Here is a 17,182-nt window from a genome sequence, read left to right on the forward strand (position 1 = left end):
GAAGGGTACAGGAGAAAGTTAGGAGGAGCTGGTGTAACATCGGACCTTCCCCAAATAGGGCCACCAATGGAGATCATGATGTGAACTCCCTTTCTCTATCTCATGCTGACAAGGTTGAGAAATCCCCATTAAGCCTTCATCTCCTCCCTCACTGAGAAGGAGACAGAAAAGAGCAGGTCTGTCAGGAAGATTGGAGAGCTGGGGAAACCAGTAGAGACAGAGCTAATGTCAGAGTCAGAGACACCATCCTTAGTGGCACTGTTGCCCTTTTGGTAGGCAACATAGATAGGATGGCTATGGTATCTGGGTGGGCATCCCAGAGAATATCCTGTGATTTTACTCCCAAAAGAGTGATAGCAGTAGCTTTTGACCAGAGATAAAATGTGTTGTTTGTCAAGGTCTTATGTAAACAAGCCACAGTGTCCATGGTGATTTGGTTGGGTATTCATGAGTCACTAACCTAACAGGGAGTTCTGATGTTTTTTTCCTTTTGATTCTAAGTGGAGATTACATGTCTATGGATATGTGTGTGTACACATACACACTCATGTCAGAAAATACATTGCATGACCGTGGCCCCTTAAACACATCCATAATCAGGCATGGATTCAAACCACTAAACCTTGAAATGTAATGCTATTAAATAATTTGGATTGGGAGTTGGGAGTTTTGGGTCTCAACCTGTGACATTTCACATGCCTCCCAGTTTCTCTGGGCAGTAGTTTCATCTGTAAAATGATGAGGCTGGATGAGAATGATCTCAACTGCCCCTTTCAGTGTGAGTGTCAGTGATTATGTGACTTTTGGAAATGTAGATCTTCCTCAGGGGCCCATGGTGGTTTTGCATAAACCACAGAGGTCAAATGGGCCCAAGCCTCTTGGGTTTGGAGGAGGAAACACAGTGCATTATTTACAACATTCCACTGATTGAGTAGTTGGGTTTGTCAAATATGCAATGAAGAAGGAAATTAAAAACACAGGATTAAATATGAAGGAAGAAGAAGAAAAGATCAAAGCCTTGGAGTTTTATTTCCAAGTTGCAAAGTGCAGCTGTCAGGACTTCCCCCTGACTTCTGGTTGCTCCTTGGAGACAGGGACTGAATGGGACACTGAATAGGGCTGCAGAGCTGGGCCCTATTCAATGGCCCTTCCCTACCCTTTAACTTTGCCAGCAGTTATTGGGACCCTTGGACCTAAGTGAGTCTCCCATCCAATTGCTGCCTTTCCTTTCTCTGTCTCTGACTTTGGAGAACCAACCTTCATTCCAGGCAAAACCTAGCAGAATAAGTCAGTGACACTACTTCAACATTTGAAATATTTTAAGTTTTTCCATTTTTGACTCATTGGCTCCCAATGGTGTGAAAATCTACTTTCAGCAAATTTTCCCTCGCGTATTCTGTAGCAATAAGAGATGGCTACAGAGTTGGATCTGTTTTTCTCCTCTCCAGATTAATCTAAGGTAACATTCGAGAAACAATTTTGTTAACATAACAGAGCAGAGAAACTAAAGGGATCTATTTCCCCCAAGCAGCCACTGAAGTTAAGAACAGGGAGTAGAAGTTTGGGAAATACATTTTTAGAGGTTTTTAAACATTGCAGTATTTATTTATTTATTTATTTATTTATTTATTTATTTATTTATTTATTTACTTTTAAAGAACAGCAGCTTGGAATGTTCTGCTTTTTTCTTTGAGACAGAGTCTCACTGTGTCACCCAGGCTGAAGTGCAATGGTGCAATCTCAGCTCACTGCAACCTCTGCCTCCCAGGTTCAAGCGATTCTTTAGCCTCAGCCTCCTGAGTAGCTGGGATTACAGGTGCCCACCACCACGCCCAGCTAATTTTTGTACTTTTAGTAGAGATGGGGTTTTGGCATGTTGGCCAGGCTGATCTCAAACTCATGACCTCAGGTGATCCACCCGCCTCCACCTCCCAAAGTGCTAGGATTACAAGTGTGAGCCACCACACCCGGCCCGGAATGTTCTACTTTGTAGTTTGATGTCACTTAGTCCAGAGCAGGCAGTTAATGGTGGGGGCTCTTAGCAGGACCTGCATTCCATATAGGCCACAGAGCCTGTACCGTGAAATTGTGGAGGGGCTGCCAAAGCCCTGGGTTGTGGAGCTACAAGTCTTGCTCCTGCCAAAGTTGGAGGCCTGGACCCCCAGACCACACCATGACTCAAAGGACTGGGTCCTGCTGAAGCCACTCTACTCACCAGAGCAAGCTGTCTTTAGGGGAGGCCCTGCTGTCTGGGGCATGGTGGCCACAGGAAAGGGGAGTCCAGGGGAGAGGAGTAGGTTGTCCTTCAAAGAAGCAACTCTGAGGCTCAAGGACCCTGGCACCCCTGATTCCACAGCAATAAGGGAGCAGCTACTGGAAACTCCATGGATCAGAAGGTGCTTTTGGAGCTGCCAGATGAAAGAAAGGAAAAAAAGATGAATAGATGCATGGAGAAGGCAGGTTAACAGAATGATAGAACAGGGGAAGGGGAAGAAGGAGATTCACAAAGAGAGAAAAAGAGAGTGAGACAGAAGATGGTGATATAGCTCAAAGAAATGAGAATATTTGCAGTAACAGAATACTCACTCATCTTTTTCCTTAGATCTTGCTGGGGAGACTTGATTGGCAGGTGTGGCTTGAAGGCCTGGGAGGCCTGGCAGATAGCTGCCTCCTTCCCCATCTTGCTTGGGCCTGCCTTGACCCTGAGCCTGTGGTTGGAGGTTTCTCAGTTCTGACCTCTTGCTCTGGTGTCCTGTGTGCCCTTCCTCTGCCCTCCTCTGCTTCTGGCTGGCTCCCTCCCTCTCTCCTCTCTCCCCTTCCTCTTCTCTTCCCTTCCTCTTCTCTTCCCCTCCCCCCCCCCCCCCCCCCCCCCCCCCCCCCCCCCCCCCCCCCCCCCCCTCCCCCCCCCCCCCCCCCCCCCCCCCTCCCCCTCCCCTCCCCTCCCCTCTCCTCCCCCATCCCCTCCCCTCCCCTTCCCTCCCCTTCTCTTTCTTTTTTCTCTTTTTTCTTCTTTTCTTTTTTTCTTTCCTTTTCTTTCTTTCCTTCCTTTCTTCTTTCTCTCCTTTTCTTTCTTCCTTTTGTCTTTCTTCTTTCTTTCCTTCTTTTCCTTCCTTTTTTGTTCTCCTCTTTTTCTTTTATCTTCCTTCCTTCCTTCTTTCTTTTCTCCTTCCTCCTTCCTCCCTTCCTCTTTTTCTTTCTTTCTTTCTTTCCTTTTTTTCCTTCCTACCTTCTAACAGAATCTTGCTCTTTCATTCAGGCTGGAGTGCAGTGGTACAATCATAGCTTACTGTAGCCTAAAACTCCTGGGCTTAAGTGATCCTCCCACCTCAACCTCCTGGGTAGCTGGGACTACAGGCACACACCACCACACCTGGCTTTTTTTTTTAATTTTCATTTTTTGTAGAGACAGGTATCTCACTATGTTGCCCAGGCTAGTCTCAAACTCCTGGCCTCAACTTATCTTCCTGCCTCAGCCTCCTGAGGACTACCAGCATTTGCCACCATGTCTGGCTATGTTTTCTACCTTTTGTAGAGATGGGGTCTCTGTATGTTTCCCAGGCTTGTCTTGAACTCCTAGGCTCAAACGATCCTCCATCTTGGCCTCCCCAAACCCTGGGATTACAGGCATGAGCCACTATGCCCAGCTCCTCTCTTTGTCTTTTTTCCCCACTTTGGTAGCACCACCTCCCCTCCAGCCGGTCTGAGGTCCCCTATTTTTAATGCCTCTAACAAAACCAAGGGTTAGGCAGGACCCAAGAGTTCCATGTTATGGTGACAGAGTTCTGATTAAGGGCATTGGGTATGGTGTGTGGTCAGCAGGAATGTTGGCTTTTCTCTGCAGAACTGACAGGCGATTCAGAGCCTGTGGAGTTTGTCAAATGCAGCTCTCACCTCCTGGAGATATCCTCTGGGGCCTTGCATGAAGACACTTGTGATGACTGGCTCCCTGTCTCACTACAGATGTGGGTTTCCATAAGGTCATGCTAATGGTATTTCGTCTGTTGTAGTAAGATTTGCAAATTGCCCAGATCAGCATACACAGAAACAAACAAACAAAAAAATTCCGATCCATTTTATGTTTACTAGCCCAAAGTGAATGTGCTTTATTGGCTCCAAATGTGTCGATCAAGTTTGCCAGCTCTTCAAGCCTCCAGCTGACTTTGCAAGCCCTCACCCTATCAGCAACCTGTAGCCCTTCAGGCCCTGTGGGAAGTAGTAACAGTAAGTGGGGAAGTTTGTCAAAAGGTGGCAGAAAAGAGATTCCTCCTTATTAGACCGTGGCTCTAATGAGATGGTGAGCATATTTTCCAAGCCGCCCCCTTAAAAAAAAAAGAACAGAATCCATAATGTGACCGGGCCAAGTGTGCTTACGTGAACGACAAGGGAAACTATTTGAAATTGGAACTGTTGTATAAAATACAGGGCATGTGTTTGCCAGAATTATGACAACCACTACTTTCTGTAAACCCAGAAATGGGCCACAGCAGGATTGCCAGGGTCCCTTTGCAAAACTGGACTTCATTCCTACAGCTCTGTTCCCTGCCCCTACACCCTCTCCAGCCCTAGCTCAGCTTTTGGTAGCATTTAGAAGGCCTTGGTAATTACTGAAGGCAAATGATAGAAGACAGATTTTGAAAAGGACAGCTTTGTTGTTGCTAATATCATGGGCCTTGTTTGTAAGGGGTTTGTTGTTTTTGGAGGAGGGTAGGAAGAGGGAGGAGGAATTCAATCAAGCCCTTCCAGCTAGAGGTCTATGAGCTGCACGACCTGGATCCTGCTGCTGGGCCAGCGCCTGCCAGAGATAAAACAGGCCCTTTCTTTCTTGTGCGTTCTCTGCCTACTGCTGCAGCCACAGAGTGAAACAGAGACTCTGAATGGTTTTCAGGCCCCTCCTGGCTTTCCAGTCATATATTTCAGATACTTTCAAAGAAAAAAGTAAAGAGCAAAGTTGATGTTCCAGGGAGGCTCTTGTGAAACACTGCATTGTACACAAGGGCTTCCTGGCACAACAGTGGGCTGGGGTGTAAAGGTCTGGAACGTCCCTTCCACCATGATAATTCTAGACTTCTTTGATGCCACTATGTCCTATAGACCAGGGGTTCCCAATCTTTTGGCTTCCCTGGGCCACAATGGAAGAAGAATTGTCTTTGGCCACACATAAAATACACTAACGATAGCTGATGAGGAAAAAAAAAATTGCAAAACAATCTCATAAAGTTTACGAATTTGTGTTGGGCCGCATTCAATAAGCTGTCCTGGGCTGCATGCCACCCATGGGCTGTAGGTTGGACAAGCTTGCTATAGAAGAAAAAAAGTTAATGTTTTCTTCAAGGAGAGGAATTGGGTCACATGTGTTAGTGTTGAAGATCATCACAAAATTTTCAGTCAGTTGGGATGTCACACAGAGCATGTCTAACTGTGTTACTGCATGAACTTGGAGCCCTGCACAGGATTGGGGGACTTGCTAACAATCTGGTATTTCTTCAGATAAACACTAGGTGGCATGGAGAACTTAATAAACAGAAAACACTAATACCACAAATTGGAAAATAGAGGAGAACCTTCTTCTCTCACTTGCAGCAATTTTTAAATCTCCCGGTCAAAGTTCAACAGAAAACAACAGCAGTATGACTAACGTTGTTTATTGAGGCATTCACAAAGAGAACCAAGCTAGAGGAATTATTTCACAAAATCTCTCCTTCTAATCTTTTCTGGAATATCGTTTTATAAACATCATGATAAATTCAAAAAATACAATTGTTCCCATGACCAGATTCCTTAATAGAAAACAGTCTATTTCTGTCAGTATGGACGTGTTTTTCATTTGCAAAATCCTGACGAACTTTTCTTCCTCCCCCTTTTCCTTTATGAAATGAGCCAAGGGGGTGGGGGGTTGGGGGGAAACAAAGCTGACTGATCATTCTCCAAACATCCCTTTGGATTAAAAGGCACAATTTCTCCTGCCATTTTGACATTCCCAACATCTTTGCTTTTCTATGTTCAGGGCTAGAAAGAGGACTGAGTATTTTTCCCATAATGCCGAATACAAAAACCTAGGGAGCAGGTCCCAAGGGGTTCTTCCTGCCCACTGCACAAACAAAATCAATTCACAGAGATTGTGTCATTGCAGTAAAGAGTTTAACTAACGCGAGGCTGGCCACACCGTACAGAAGATGGAGTTATTATTCAAATCAATTTCATGGAACTCAGATGTTAGGAGTTTTCAAAGATAGTTTGCTGGACAGGGAGCTAAGGAATAGACAGTACTGACTGGTTGGGTCAGAGATGAAATAATAGGGAGTTGAAGGATCTGTCCTCTTGGACTGATCGCTTCTGGGTGGGGCCACAGGAGCAGTTGGTGGGTCCAGGTGGAACCTTCGGTCAGACATGCAAAAACCCTGAGAAGATATCTCAAAAGACCAATCTTAGGTTCTACAATGGTGATGTTATGTGCAGGAGTAATTGGGAAAGTTGCATATCTTGTGACCTCCAGAATAATGGCTGGCAATCCTTGATGTCTATACGTTAGTGAAATTCAGGCTTTTCTATCCTCCTAGTCTGGTGGTTTCTCATTAGCTTTAAAAAGGCAGTTGAGTTTTGGGCAAGGACTATTATCATTTGAACTATAAACTAAATGTCCCCCAAAGTTAGCTTGGCCTAAGCCCAGGAATAATTAAGGGCAGCTTGAAGGCCAAAGGCAAGATGAGGGTTGACCAGATCAGATCTCCTTCACTGCCATAATTTTCTCACTGTTAGGATTTTTGTAAAGGCAGTTTCACTAGCTACAGTTCAATGACTAGATTATTTCTGACAATAATACATCCTCTCTTTTGCTTAGCAAATCCTGTAGGGAGAAGCAGAGCTCTATCACACAAAGGCATTCTTGACTCACCAGGTACTGATTATTAGAGCAAGGCCACAAATCCCTCTTCTAGCCTTCTGGCAGTTGAAAGTCCTAAAACATACAAAGTTCTCAGCCCTGCCCCTGCCAGACAGACAACAAGCTAATTAAGGCAGAAGCAAAGGTTGTTGCCACTTAGAGTAATGGAAGCTGTGCTTCCAGGTGTCATTTCTAAGAATAAGAGTCAGGCAGAAAAGTTAGTACTTTGAAAGGCTTCAGCTGTCTTAAGGAATGCTGTCTTAGCATAGCTGAAACCTATGTTGGAATAGCTTGAAATCCTACACCTAATGAGAGTACCTGAAGTCACCAAGACACTTAGGTTCAATCTCCATGGAGACAGTGATCAGGTGCCAAGCAATGGGAGTTTGTGGCCCGGCCCAGCCCTAGCCTTTTTGTGTGACCTTTCTGACTCTCCCTGAGTCTCTGTGTCTCCATCTGTGAGATGAGAATTACAATTGCCGTTCAAATTCTCAGTGCTGTATGGAGGAGCAAATCAAATGGGTAGGCACTTTGTAGGCCAAGCCATATCCCAGTATCGTGATTCCAAGCAGAAGAGAGAAAACCCTGACTGCACTTTTATTGCCTTATTTCACTACAGTCAGCAAGAACAGGACAGTCCAATTATGTAGACTCATTCCAGCAGCATGAACCTGAATGACCACCCTCTCAACCCATATTTAGAAGGTATTTCCTCACCTAATTTTTGTGGGTCTGTTTTTGATCCCTCACTTTCGTTTCCTCATACAGGAAATTCTGCACACAAGATCTCTGTTCACCCCCCTTTAACTCACAGATCTGTAATGGTGAAACAGCCTTGCTGTCTGGGGTGCCACCCGAAGTTCTTTGTCTCATGGCCAAGGAAATCAAGGATGCAGACACTCCAAGGGTGAGGATACAGCAGGACTTTAATAAGCAAAAGAAAGAGAGAAATCCCTCTGCCATAGAGAGGGATCCCCCAAAAATGTTGCCACTTCACAGTTGAATACAGAGGCTTTTATAAGAAACTGATGAGGGTTGGGTCTCTCATTTGCATGAGGTGCAAATTTATGGTAGCTCCTTCCCATCCTCCTAGTGCACATATGGGCCCTTTGCTTGAGTTATTCCATATTGCTTTGTTCCCCTTACTGCACATGTGTCAGGGGATGGAATTTTCCATTGTAGGGATGTCTAGGCAAGTCTCCTGTGTAGCCTTTCTTATCTATGTGGCTGTGGGCATACCTTAGGCAAGCACCCCTGTGCAAGTTCCCTTATCTGTGTCTGCAGGCTGTTCTTTGTTTGAAAGAACTCAACTGAGGACCCACCCTAACTGCCTGCTTGACCAGTTTCTTCCTTCCTTCTCTCTCAGTGGTCTGCTTTTTGTTAAATAAATCATGTTAATTTCCACAGATTTTAAGACACACACACACACATACACAGACCCACCCCCACACACACACACTTAAGCAGAATTTAACATGCATTTTAAACTGAGGGAATATTTTCTTTCTTGAAGTTTTTGGGGACATTGTATAAAAAAATTATAAACTGGTTACATTTACACTGAAATTTTGGACATCTCTATGTTTTTCATGTTCCTTCCCTCCCTGGAAATGAAGAATCTGCTAATACAGTTTCAGCAAGGATGACATCCACTTCATTTGTGTGTTGCACTCCTCAGAAGTGATGGGCTTGTTTAAAAGTTAATCTGGAAAATCCTTTTCTAGAAAAGTGTACTATGCCCTAGAAGATCAGTTTTGCAAATGTGTATTTTTTTTTCTGAGGGAGAATCTCTTGCCCTCTATTATGAACAATTTTAAACATACAGTAAACTTAAATATTTTTACAGTAAACATCCATGTACCTATCACCCAGATTTTGCCACCAATTTTTTGCTATACTTGTTTTATCACATGTCTGTAGGTCCATCCAACCCTGTATTGTCCACTGCTCCATCTTATTTTCCTGATGCACGAATGTTGATTTTGGCCTACAGAATTTGCTTAAAATGATATCCACTGTTGGGGCTACTACAAAACTTTCACTCTTTTCTTACTTGCTTGAAAAGAACAACCTATGTTCACCTAGAGACTTCATTTGCCCTGGTGAGCTTGCGCTGCCTCAGTCAAAGGATGAAGCATGGCTCTGCTGATGGACTGTCAGCCATGGTTCGGTGAACTGAAGGCCACACTGACTCAATCTTGTGCTGTGTCTGTGGCTCAGGCTAAATGTAAGGTGTTCTGGGGTCCTTGTGGCTTAGATCATCATGAGTGACTGGGGACCATTATGTGCATAGTGTCCTTTCCTCTTCTTCTACTCTGTTTTCCTTGAAGTCAAATTAATATTCAGTCCCATTGGCCAGGTGTGGTGGCTTGTACTTGTAATCCCAGCACTTTGAGAAGCCGAGATGGGAGGATCACTTGAGCCCAGGAGTTCAAGACCAGCCTGGGCAACATAGTGAGACCCAGTCTCTACAAAAATAAAAAATAAATAAAAATAAAAAATAGCCAGGCATGGTAGTGCACACCTGTAGTCCTAGCTACACAGGAGGTTGAGGTGGGAGGATCACTTGGGCTCAGGAGATCAAGGCTGCAGTGGGCCGTGATTGTGCCACTGCACACACACTGGAGTGATATCACCCAGTTTATCTGGGTGATAAACTGAGATCCTGTGTCTAAAAAAAACATGAAATACGTTTCAGTCCCACCGTCATTTCTCCAGATTAGGCATTGGCCACCCACAGCTAGCATACCAAAATTCAGGTCTTTATTATTTTCAATTGCCTATAGGAACAGCTGAGAACATATCCTGGGTCTTGTCGTGTCCTTCATCTTCCATTTTTGCACTTTGCTCCTGCTTCCTGGTGGCCCTTCTTTGCCTTACCCACAGAAACTGTAGATATCTCCCTCTCACTGTCCACTCCAAGCTGCCCTTCCCCAAAGTATGCTAAACTTTAAAACTACTCTTACTCTTCAGTCAAAATGTTTATTCTTACATTATAACAAATCTCAGATAGAAGAACATGACTAAGGGTTAACTAAAGACACTTATACTAAGGTATAAGTGGATGATAGACCTTATCTTCACAGAGATTACATTTTATTTATTTATATTTTTTCGAGACAGGGTCTCACTCTGTCACCCAGGCTGGACTGCAGTGGTGCAATCTCGGCTCACTGCAACCCCCTACCTCCCAGGCTCAAACAATCCTCCCGCCCCAGCCTCCCAAGTAGCTGGTGCTACAGATACATGTTACCACAACCAGCTAATTTTTGTATTTTTTTGTGGAGACCAGGTCTCACTATGTTGCCCAGGATCTCACTATGTTGCCCAGGCTGGTCTCAGACTTCTGAGCTCAAGTGATTCTCCCACCTCAGCCTCCCAGTGTTGGGATTACAGCGTGAGACACCACACCCAGACTCAGACATCGCATTTTAAAAGAAAGAGGTGCTTATTAGCTCAAATGGATCTTAAAATGGTAGTATACGTGAGATGTTATCACGAAGGAGGCTCATCCGGATTAGTGATCTTTGTCTACTTCCAGACCTGTGCTTGCTCTGTTCCCTTTACCCCAATGTAAGGAATTTGTTGTGTCTGACTCTTCAGAGAAGTTGCCAACCCCTGCTCTAGACCCTCAGCACAAAAGGCATACTCCTTTGATTTGAGCTTGTTTCCCGTGCCACTGCCCTGATAGTTTAAATACCATCTTAAACTATCTTAGGTAGTTTATGGAAAGTTTAGGAGTTTTCTAAACATGGGACAGATGCACAGAACATCTGGGTGGTGGGATTTCGCAATGCTTCAAGGGTCCCAGCATCACTCAGAGCTGGGCACCATCTGCCAGGGTGCGCATTTGGAAGCTCCTGAAGTAAAAAATTCTCTTGTATTATTGGTTTATCTCAAATGAGTTTGGGGGTCATAGATTGCCATATTGTGCCAAAACTTGATGTCCAGATTTCCACATTTTTATAGTGTACTTAATGCTTGTTTTTTTAAAAAATATTTTTATATTAGAAATTGTTATTTAGGTTTTGTTGGCAACATAACCATAACATACCTTACAAAACCAATGTAATCACAATAATCTCTTATACTTGTTATAAACTATGATTTCCAAAGTACTTTTATGTATGTTATCTTGTTTCATACAGCAGTGCTGACACATATGCAGGGTAGATATATAGATGCCCACTTTGTAGATGAGAAAATGGAGGCTCAGAGAAGTGAAATGATTTTTTCAGTTAGAGTCTAACAGCTAATGAGGGTCAGAACTCAATTTTCCATCTTCCAACTCCTAGATTATAGGACCACGCTAATTGGGTTGATGAGAAAACCAACTTCTGAGAGGACTGATTGTATGAAATGGAAAGATCTGTGTTGCTATATGATCCCTAAGATTGAGCTTTGTATGGTGGCACTTCCGTTCTTCCTCAAGAACTGAGCTTAATGATTATTCAAACTTGGTAAAGTGCTCTGTAGCTAAGAATTATTACAGAAAGAGAGTGTGTTGAGCTCTGGGGCCAGTATGTTATATAAGATCTGGGTGGAATCTTTGTGCTGTCCATTTCTACAAAATAGGATTAATCATACCCCAGTAGATGACTCACTACCGCACATCTGAAGACAGCAAGAATTAATAGCAGTTCTAGCCAGTTGGCCGAAGAAATCCTCAACTTGGGTCACCTTATGAATCTTTCAGACCAATTCCTCCACCCTTCTTAGCTGTCCCAAGGGTTCATTTTTTCTATCTTCACCTCTATGAGTAAGTGTCAACTCTGATCAGCAACAAAATTTGGATGCTAAAAGCAAACTAGGGAAGTGCCAATTTCTAAAGTCTTTGAAGACTGTGTTGTGTCAAGCCTTCCGAAGAACCTCTCACCTGCATCCAAGCCAAACATTATGGACAGGGCCTAGTGCAACACTGTGTTTTCTGCGGTTTTAAAAGAGAATTTTAAAACCAAATCCAATCTCTTATTGATGACCTTTGAACCATTAGCCACTGTTGGGTAGTTGAAATGAAACAAGTACAAGTATTATTACTTATCTTCAGGGTGGATCTACTCACCAAAATCATTGGTTGAAAAGTAAAAAAAATAAAAAATAAAGCAGCCAAAGCAGATTTTGGTGTCATGTAGACAAAAATGTGCAGAAACAGTGTATACCTGCACACAGAATTCAGGAAGCTGGTTTGTATCAAAAGATGAAGCCTAGTTTTAGAATGTGTGTAGTCCATCACATAGGATGTTCAAAAGAAAGCTACTCTTTGGGGAGGGTCAGACACAAATGACAGATCAAACTAAAAAGGAAGATTGCTTTTTAAAGAGATGGAGCCAGGCATGGTGGCTCATGCCTGTAATCCCAGCACTTTGGGAGACCAAGGCAGGAGGACTGATTGAGCTCAGGAGTTAGAAACTACCCTGGGCAACTTAGCAAGACCTTGTCTCAACTAAAAGTAAAAAAAAAAAAAAAAAAATCAGCTGGGCATGTTGGCTCATGCCTGTAGTCTCAGCTAATCAGGAGGCTGAGGTGTGAGGATCGCTTGAGCCCAGGAGTATAAGGCTGCAGTGAGCCATGATTGTGCCACTGCACTCCAGCCTGGGTGACAGAGTGAGATCCTGTGTCAAAATAATAAAACAAAATTTAAAGACATGGAGTTATCAAAGCTAATCAGAAGAAGAGATTTAAGCATCATGCTCAACACTGAAACCCAACGTCTATCAGTTAGTATCAGTATCTGTCTTTGATGCTGAAAATCCACATGATTGGAAACGATTCTGTCTTGGTGTTGAGTGGCTACCATCAAGTCAATCAGTGATCCAAATCATTCAGATACTGTGCGAGAAACTAGTCATGAGAAGCTTGACGTTTTTTTCCATCAAAAATGTCTCAACCTCATTTGGACAGAAATGGGAAATGACATTTGAAACTGTAATCCGTTAATACGTAGTCTGGTTCTTTCCGAAGGTTGCAAGGTTTCCAAGTTCTGAAACTCATAACTAACTAACCATATGGAAATAGAATGTTCTACAAATCTTGGCTTCCCAAATATTGTCGGAATATGAGTGACTCTCATTGACACTGTGCAGGAACATACTTGCAGGCAGTCATCCTTATCTGGCCATACTCCTTGCCAGCGCTAGCCCTTTCCTCTCATAAGACGAGTCTCCTTACTAGGACAAGAGCACTGAATGTTAAATTTCCACCACCAAACCTTTGCTCTTGCTGCTTCATCACCCCATACAAAGTGCAGGCCTTGCTTATCCTTCAAGATCCATCTCTGATTCCACCTGATATGGTTTCAGTCTGTGTCCTCACCCAAATCTCATGTTGAATTGTAATCCCCAGTGTTGGAGAAAGGGCCTGGTGGGAGGTGATTGGATCATGTGGGTGAATTTCCCCCTTGCTGTTCTCGTGATAGTGAGTTTTCATGAGACCTGGTTGTTTAAAGGTATGTAGCACCTCCCCCTTCGCTCTCTTCCTCCTGCTCCAAACATGTAGGGACATGCCTGCTTCCCTGTTTTCTGGGTGACAGAGCGAGACCCTCTCTCTCTCATTCTCTCTCTCTCTCTCTCTCTATATATATATATACTTTTTTTCTAAATTATTCCTATGCTTTTATGCTGGTCAAATTCATTTCTGGTCAATACAAAATACACCATGATTGTAAGTTTCCTGAGGCCTCCCCAACCATGCTTTCTGTACAGCCTTTAGAACATGAGCCAATTAAACCTCTTTTCTTCAAAAATTACCCAGTCTCACATAGTTCTTTATAGCCATGTAAGAACTGACTAATACACCACCTTCCCATGAAACTTTCTATGACTACTCCCCCAATTGGGATCTCTGCAATTTCTCATAGCCCATGGGACTTATCATTGATATAACAGAAGTTGAGACTCTTTGTTGGTCTTGCTGTCCCTACTTACTACTCTACTCTAGTCCATTCTCTAATCATATCCTAACTGCCACAGCTCAACTCCCAAATGAATCCCTCAGAGAACAAGAGTGGGCTTGAAAGTCAGACAGATGGGTCTTCAGTGTGGAGCCCTTCTACTTTTTCTAGGTTTGAGAATGGTTGCAATACCCACTCGGAGCTTCTCTCAGCTTCTTCATCCACTAGGAACAATGGTACCCATATCACAGGGTTGTTGTGAGAGACATTTGTAATGTGACAATGGCACAAGGCATGGTACATATTAAGCAGATTTAATAAATGGTAGATATGTCTGTACTTCCCCATGTACTGTGCAGGACACAGAATTGATAATGGGTCATAACTTGAGTAATGAATGTATTTTCAGTGCAATATCCCTGATCATTGGATTATAAAATAATAATTCTGGAGTTACAAGGCTGGGAAAGGTTATAAGATATCATCTTACTATAATGTATTTATTGATATGGAAATATGTTCACAAACTACTGTTAAACCAAAAAGGCACTTTCTTAAATAGCAAACTTGGGATCTGTATGCATTTGGTCACATGTGTGTATACCTTTGTGTATACATAAAATATCTTTATATATACCCATATGGTTAGATTAAGAAGTACACACTAAACAGTGGTTAACCAAAATGTTAACAATGGTTATCTCTGATTAATAGGATTGTAGATCATTTATTGGTATTAATAAATTAAATATTTATTATAAATATGCACTATTTATATTATATAATTGTTCTTATCTGTATTAATTTTTCTGTGTTAATTTTTTATTATGAACATGTACTACTTGTGTAAATAAGGCATAATACAGATTTTTAAAATGCCATATATATAATTAAAGTATGAATAAAGAAAGGGGCTTGGAGGTAGGGAAAATGCAAAATTAAAAAAGCAACTTTTAGGGTCATGGGATTAGGGGTGCTTTCTCAGCCCCCACATTTTCTGTTTTATCTTTCACTTGTTTCTCGTTTCATGACCTTTACAATAGTTTTAGTTTATACAAATTATTTTCTAGGCCAGATGCAGTGGCTCATGCCTGCAATCCCAGCATTTTGGGAGGCTGAGGTGGGAGGATCACTTGAGCCCAGGAGTTCGAGACCAGCCTGCCCAACATGGTGAAACCCCATCTTTACCAAAAAATACAAAAATTAGCCAGGTGTGGTGGTGTATGTGTATAGTCCCAGCTACTTGGGGGACTGAGGTAGGAGAATCACCTGAGCCTGAAAGGTCGAGGCTACAGTGTGCTGTGATCATGCCACTGCACTCCAGCCTGGGAAACACAGTAAGACCCTGTCTCAAAAAAAAAAAATCATTTTCTAAATTACTCCTATGCTTTTATGCTGGTGAAATTAATTTCTGGTCAATACATAATCAGGCTGTTATTAACAAGGCAGTATTCTAAGAAGGGAATCTTCTTCAACATCTAGAATTATCAAAATGTATAAAATGGACTATGTCTTGACCAGTCTGTTAACTGGCTTCTTTCTGGTGGACCCCAGTTATTTTGACTCTGGTACTCAGTGTCATGTGGATCCTGCCTAGAGTTTCCCAATTGTTCCACAGCTCTGGGAACTGAAAAGCTCTTGTGCTGGTGGCCAGAGAGGGAGAGAAGCCTCTGCATGTGTGCATCAGCCTATTGGAGTTGCCTTTTGTGAGGCTAGAAGCATGGTGCCTGCCAGAGCTGTGAGTAGCCCTGGGATGCAGACTGCCCTTCCTTCCCATCTGCTCTGCCAGCAATTGTCCTGTCCCAGTAAGTACCTTCCCCTCTATGCCACCCTGTCATGGTGGCCGGCTCAGGACTGGGATGTGGAGCTCTTATTCACAACCCATATGAATGCAACCTGGATTTGTAGCACAGGTAGAGGAAAAAAATGGGGCCAAAGACAGGGGACACAGGATAGAGTTGGGGAAGATCTGTTCTTTTTTCTATTGACTTTAGGAACAGGTGACTGTATGGTTACAATGGCTGCCTAGATTTTAAACTCAGTTTGTTTTACAGTTTCAACACGATTGGAAAATATTGTTGAGTATTTACTATTTGCCAGACACTTAGTGATATGGTTTGGCTGTTTCCCCACCCAAATCTCATCCTGAATTGTAGTTCTCATAATCCCCACCTGCCATGGGAGGGACCTGATGGGAGGTAACTGAATCATGGGGGCAGTTACCTCCATGCTGTTCTCGTGATAGTGAGTTCTCATGAGATCTGATGGTTTTATAAGGGTCTTTTCTCCCTTTTGCTTGGCACCTCTCTTCCTGCTGCCATGTGAAGAAGGGTATGCCTGGTTCCCCCTTTTCACCATGATTATAAGTTTCCTGAGGCCTTTCCAGTCATGCTGAACTGCAAGTCCATTAAATCTCTTTGCTTTACAAATTACCCAGTCTCGTGTATGTCTTTATTAGCAGCATGAGAATGGAGTATACACTTAGCTATACTAAGGAGATACACTGGTGAACAAAACAGACACAACTCCCTTCCCTCATTGACTTTGTATTATACCGTTGTAGAGATTCTCTCAAACCTGATGATGGCTTTCCAATTCTGATCAAAACAGAAAATAATGTAATGAACTCTGGATTAAGAATCATCTGAGACACTTACCTGGCAGTGGAAATACCCATGATCACAAAGGTGGTTTTTCCATGGCCAGCCTTATCCATTGCACTCAGATGTGCTGACCCCTGCAATTTCCCAAAATGTGAAAAACTTGACTGCATAATTTGTGATAGTGAGACTTTTGTTCACACTTTCCCTGAGGAAAAAGAAAAAGGAAACAGACGAGCACATTCAACATTTTTCAGTGGTATGGCAGATCTCTAGGGCTTTATCTCCTTGTCTTATTCAGAGTGTGCCCCTTCCAGGAAATAGGCATTTACATTATGAACACTTACTTTGATCTATTCTGCATGATCTTTGATATCCTCTGTCATTTTGGAAAATAGCCCCAGAATCCAGACTTTCAGCTTTTGGGACAAGGTAAGCATAGGGAGTAGACAAAATTCCTTTCACCAAGAGGTGGAAGAAAGTGTAGTCTGTTTTACTACATATAGATGTAATGAGGTGGAAGAAAGTATAGTCTGTCTTATTACATATAGTTGTAATGCTAGGAGTATAATTTTCTAATAACAGTAAAAGAGAATGTTATAGAAGATATACAGCCTGCTAAAGAAGAATTATTTTATATAAAATGTAACTATGTCACAACATGATTATATCTTTTTTTTTTATTTTATTTGTTTTAGAGACAGGCTCACTCTGTTGCCCAGGCTGGAGTGCAATGGCACAATCATGGTTCACTGTAGCCTTGAACTCCTGGGCTCAAGTGACCCTCCCACCCCGGCTTCATAAGTAGCTGGG

At 42.8% G+C, this 17,182-nt stretch overlaps 1 non-coding gene across 1 annotated transcript; it reads left to right on the forward strand.

Moving 5' to 3' along the window:
• The first annotated feature begins 16,418 nt into the window (after window positions 1–16,418).
• Window positions 16,419–16,581, forward strand: LOC111531628. Its single transcript, XR_002728339.1, has one exon. It is a non-coding gene; the product is annotated as a U1 spliceosomal RNA (small nuclear RNA).
• Window positions 16,582–17,182: the final 601 nt, after the last annotated feature.

Source organism: Piliocolobus tephrosceles, chromosome 12 (genome assembly GCF_002776525.5).
Source record: "Piliocolobus tephrosceles isolate RC106 chromosome 12, ASM277652v3, whole genome shotgun sequence".
Taxonomy (NCBI): Eukaryota; Metazoa; Chordata; class Mammalia; order Primates; family Cercopithecidae; genus Piliocolobus; species Piliocolobus tephrosceles.